At 25.8% G+C, this 6,000-nt stretch overlaps 1 protein-coding gene across 2 annotated transcripts in view; it reads left to right on the top strand.

The window, feature by feature from the left end:
* The first annotated feature begins 1,796 nt into the window (after window positions 1–1,796).
* The window catches only part of LOC139086188 (zinc finger protein castor homolog 1-like), a 61,122-nt gene continuing 56,918 nt past the window's right edge, over window positions 1,797–6,000 (top strand). For both annotated transcript variants that reach the window (XM_070634557.1, XM_070634555.1), the window contains exon 1: window positions 1,797–2,117. The gene's annotated coding sequence lies outside the window, so the exon portion shown is untranslated. The remainder of the gene's footprint in view (window positions 2,118–6,000) is intronic.

Genomic DNA, 6,000 nt, shown 5'->3' with positions numbered 1-6,000 from the left:
ATTTTTTAATTTGTTTTTATTTTGATTTTATTTTTCTTCTATATTTCATGTTATAAATCTGAATAGTCATCTATGTCTATTTTCAAGTCACAAATGAAGCTCAATTTAATTATTAAAAGCCCTTTTCATATCTTATTGAGTCCCATTGCATGTCTATCTTTAATAACAATAATCTTATTTCTTTACATCATGACAAGATTTTGTTTTGTGTTAACTGATCACCACGGAATGCATATGGCTATGGCCGGACAGAATGGATATAAATTTATGATACTAAATGCCTATTAAAATAGCAAAAAATAATACACTGTAGCCACCTGAAGGCATTTAACGACAATTTCATAATTTATATTTCACATTTTTCTTCATTTCTTCCATTAAAGATGTTTTTTCCTTCTAGAGTGCTGGTTTTGTTGGGTAAAGTGGACTTCTGGATGGCATTTTGACCTGATATCTATTTTAATAAATTTAACAAATGAGTAATTCTGGTTCCACAATAAATTATAAGTCTACTTATTGCAGACACTGGCGCACCCTCACTCGTTAATCAATTAAAAGCCTCGAATCGCAATAGCGCAGCTCTGGATCTCAATAATCTGAATAGCTTTAGATATTTATCAGCAAAAAACTAGTTATTGATTCAAAAATATCTGAATTAACAATTTAATTGAAAAATGTTAGAAGAGTTAAAATTTGATAATTTTGACAAAAATTTTGAATATTTCAAGAATCAAAAAAATTTAAAATTGATGGAAAGAAATTAAAGAGTTAAAAAATACTTCAAAATTAATTTTAAACTTTTAAAATGTTTTTTGAAAGTTCAAATTTAAAATTAAGGAACATAATTTCAATTTTTTTCAAACACTTGAAATTTTAAAATTATTTAAACAAATTTACTAAAATTTGGAAATTTGGCCTTTTTAAATTTAAAGAAAATTCAAAATTCCTTTAAACTGTATCAAATTTGAAAACTAAAGAAAATTCGATTACAAATCAAATTTTGAATAAACTTTAAGAATTTTCAAAAAGTCGATTTTTCAAAAATTTGTTGAATTAAATTCAAATTTTTTAAATTTTGTAATTCATTATAATTTTTAAATTTATTATAGTTTTTAAATTTATTATAATTTTCAATTTTTTTCTTCTTTTATTAGGTACAATTTTTAAAATTTAAAATTATATTATTCTCATTAGATTATTCATCCAAAAATTCTAAAGAAATCTTTCTGATTCTTCAAATAATTATTTAAATAAAAAAACCAACTCAATTCTCCACTGATCCCTCGAAATAAATAAAAAAAACTCCATAGTCATCCACACACTCAATAACTTTTTAACAATTTTTAATTTTCATAGAAAAAAAAATGTAAAAGTAAAGTAAAATGACTGCCATGAAGACGAAAACAAGAAAATAAAAAAATAAAAAAGAAGAGATTTTTTTATAGTGAAAAACAATTTAAATTTATACGAAATAGCCACTTCATTGTCATATTTAAAAGAGTATTATATATATAACGACAAACGAGTGTCGAGAATTATGATGGAAAAAAAAATATGAGAGATTTGTGTGCATGCCTGTATATTTCTCTCCTCTTCTTCTACTCTTGTACACGTTAAACAAAAAATATATTTTTTTTTATTTCATTCAATTTTTTTTATTATTTTATTGTTCGGCTGTTCGGGTTTTTCTCTCAACACTCGTTGCCTCTGTGTGTGCTGTGTGTCTGTTGTATGTATGGATGATGTCGGGTTATTAACTAATTCTGTATTCTGTGCTTTTCAGTCGGCGAACAGAATTCAACGGGTTCAAATGATTACACATAATTTGTCGTTGGTGGAGGAGTGAGAACAAAAAATTTATTTAATATTTTGGAACTGACAATTTCCACGGATGTGTTAAGGATTATTAAATAATTAAATGTTTTGTTAAATAAAATAAATTTAAAAAAAAGTGAAATCGTTGCCATAAAAAATTTGAAAAAAAAATTATTAAATTTAATTAATTAATTTAAATTACCATAAATAATTGAATTTTTATTAAGTGACAATTTAGTGCCATAAACAAATTTTCTTGTGGATTTTTTAAAAGAATTAAAAGGAAAATAGTTGGAAAAATTGTGAGTATGCGCAATGCAGTGGAAAATTTTCATTGGTGAAAAATTGTGAAAAATAATTTTCATTGGCTATGATGTGCAGTTTATGTAAGATTTTAACGACAGGACAGATTACGTAAAAAGGGTTTCTTTTGTGGATCATGAAATTTGATACTTTTTTAGACACTAAACAATGCACTGCACCGATCCGATCGTTCGCTATTAGAATACAAAGAGAATCGTCTTTTGTATTGAAATTGAGGGAGTGACAGGATATTGAAAATATTTTGAAATTTTGCCGATGGAATGAGAAATATTTTAACAAAAAAAAGGGTACAAAAAAATTCTCATATTGCAATAATTTAGAAGATTATAATAAACAACTCAATTAGTTACAATCAATTTAATGCGATTTTATGAAAATGTTGGGAAGATTGATGCTGAATTTAAAAACATGTGATATTTATGAGTGGAATAGATGTAAATTTGATTATGTTTATGTCCTCTTAAAAGTTTGAGTTATGAGTTATCTTGATTTAAATTTAATTATTTTGTGTATTTTTTTGAATTTTTGAGGGTGTGCATTTTAAGTTGACAAGTTTATGTGATTATTAATGTGAAGATTTGTTTTTAATGACGAAATGCAAAAAATTAAGTTTTTTTTTGAAATCACAATTTTAAAATTTATAAATCAAATTTTAAAAAATTTAGAAATTTAAATTTAAAGAATTTTGAAATAAAAACTTAAGGAATTTTGAAATTTAAAGAATGATTAAAGAAGTAAAAATAATTTAGAAATCAAAATTTTAATTTCAAAAGATTTTAAATATTGTTAAAAGTAATTATATTGAAATTTTCTTTTAATTTCTTTCAATTAATCAAAATTACTTAAATTTTCAACTTTTAAAAATCAATTTTTAAATTTAAATTCCAAATTAAAAGTCTATTTATAAAATATTCTTGTAAACTTCTTTTGAAAATGTAAAATAAACATCAAAAATTTTCAAAAGCAACAAATTTAGAAGTCGTACAAAATTCAATTGTTTTTCTCACCGATCAAGGTTTAACCCTAATTTACTAATAGTCTTAAATGATATTATTAAAGGGGTTTATCATATTATAAAAATTCGTTTTAGTTTGTGTCACGGAGAAATTAAAAATGTGTGACAAAATTTTATAAACTAAACTTTCCAACTGAATTTCGAAAGAACCTTGAACATTTTGTGACATAAAACTTCAATTATGCGTTATGAGATTATTAATTAAATTTGAATAAAAAGATTCAAAGATTGTCAATATCTGAATTTTTTCAAAATTTAAATTAAACTTATAAATTTGGATATCAAACCAAGGAATTCAAGTTTAGTGACTTTCAAAATAAATTAGAAAGCAATAAAGTAAATTGCAAAACAATTCAAATTCAAATTTTTGTTAGTGATCGATACAAATAAAACTTGGAATATTAATAAAATCAACTAATTAATTCATAATAAACAACTTTGTATTAGATTATTTCAATTTAATTAATTTCATGTTTACAAGAATGGAAAATTTGACAAATTCTAAATTCATTTCTTATATCAAATGTCTTGAAAATATTCAAAGATCTTTTAAATTAAATTCAAAGTCAAATTTTAAGTTTAATTCAATTTAAAATTAAATTTAAAATCGAATTGCTTCAAATTTGATATTTTCTTAAGAGTCTAATTTAGAATCTTATGAATTAAAACTTGTTTCTAAATTCAACCTTAAAAATACAATTTTGAATTAAATAAACTTAAAAAATTCGAAAAATCAAGCAAAATTTTCAAAAACTTTTAAAATTTTGAAATTTTTTTAAAAATTTGATATTTTTTAAAACTCAAAACTTTTTCTAAATTTCATAAAAGTTATGATACATCAGAAAAATTGACTTAATCTCATATAATACAAAACTTACAATTCACTCTAAATTGTTCATCAAAAAAACTCCCTCAAATCATATTCACATCATGAACTGTGCCTCAATAATAAAAATTATGATTCACACTCATCAGAACAAAGCAATAACATCTTCAACATTAATTCTACGTCTTAATTCTGACACATCATTCCATTCATGAAATTATATAGTCACATTAGATGTGACGTACGAAGCACTTTAAGGAGGATAAAATACATAAAAATTATTAATAAAAATTAATGAAAATGTTGTCTTTGCTTAGACACTGAAATTCACTTGAACCATGCCAAAAAAAACAACAAAGTCACACATGAAAAAAATTATTAAACATGCAAAGCACAAACTCGCAGGCAGGCACAAACTAAGCAATAAGAAATAAAAAAAAAATCAAATCAATTAGTCACAAAAGGAGACAAAGACAGAAACAGAGATAAACAGTACACAAGTGTGCGCTGCTAAATGGCTTGTTGTAACTTAATAATCAGTTTCAATTGCATTGTCACCTGGATTGCATGTTTATTCGAGCGAAAAGGCTATTTATTAATTCCAACAATTTACCAATTACTCCATTTATGTTTGTGTGATTCACATTCGTTTATGCCTGCTTATGCTCTAAACTTCTACAGTTTATTATTTTATGTGTGGGGCTATTTGATGAAGTATGTAACGTGGACAGTAAGAATTGTTGATGACATTCAATTGTCGCTTAGTTTCAGACCCCTTTTGCTTCATAGTTTCAGACCCCTTTTGCTGCATAGTTTCAGATCCCTCAATCGACAAAGTTTCATGTCCCTTAAATCACAAACTTTCAAGTCCCTACTGACACACAGCTTCTGACTCTTCTTCCAAAGTTCCATAGTTTCAGACCCTTCTTTTTAAAAAAATTTCAAACTCCTTTAAAACTCAATATAGACCCTCAATTGCCCCTTCTACTGTTTAATCTTCAATCCAAGACTACTCCACTAGTCGAATAGCTCCACAGCCTCTAATTCATTTAGTTCCCCATAACATTAAGACAATTCCAATAAACATAACCATAATAACTGTACAACCCCTGATTCATTTCATCTACATCTCACTCGTTTCTAAAGACAAAACAAGAACATAAAGAAAGAATTTTTTTTGCTGCTGCTGCTGCTACAGAATATTTGCTCCTGAATATACATGCACGGGGGATATATGCGCGGTAGTATGAAAAGGAAGGCGAAAACGAAGAAGAAATTTGTTGCATTTTTATTGCCTCATTGTTAAAATAAGGCCTAAAAAAGAAATGAAAAGGCAGCACAGAACATGAGAGGAGAGAGAGAATGAGTCTCGGGGTCTTTATTGTGTGTTTAGTAACAATAAAAAGTATAAAGCATGAATAAAGCCACACGACTGGACTTCTTTAAAATACAAAAATAAAAAAAAATGCCTTCCCGATTTATCTGACTTTGCCATCTGGGCAACAATAATAATAGTAGCAACAACAACAACAATCAAGATCATTCCAGGGATATTTCAACATGTTGTTATTTAACGATATTGTTGTGTTCTTATAGTCACAAAAAAAATACATTGGAAGTAAGAGAGAGATGGAGAAAATACGGTAGTCAATTGGCTACTTACTTACTTACTTACCTTGTTTGCTTACTTAGAATCTGTTAAGGAAAATATCTTTAAGGGATGAAGTGATGCAGAAGAGGTAAATGAAAGGGTTTCATATGCTGTCAATGATTGTTGGTCTGCTAAATAGTGTTGAAGTTTTGGATAGAGATCTTGTAATGAAGCGCAGTTTTGAGGAATCTGGAATTTAATGAAAATTAACGGTTTCTTGAAATTTAAATTTGTAACGGCTTTCAAAATTTTGAATTTTTAACTGATTTTCAAATTTTGAATTTTTTGTCAATTTTCAATTAACTTAAATTTTTTTTCAAATTTTTGACGATTTTATTTTCAAATTTCAAAATTTTAAATTTCTTTAAA

The sequence above is a fragment of the Chironomus tepperi genome, unplaced genomic scaffold (genome assembly GCF_022539635.2).
Source record: "Chironomus tepperi strain 1889 unplaced genomic scaffold, CSIRO-AGI_Ctep_v1 contig_85, whole genome shotgun sequence".
Taxonomy (NCBI): domain Eukaryota; kingdom Metazoa; phylum Arthropoda; class Insecta; order Diptera; family Chironomidae; genus Chironomus; species Chironomus tepperi.
The sequence above is the reverse complement of the archived record's forward strand: the minus strand, read 5'-3'. Positions and strand labels throughout refer to the sequence as shown.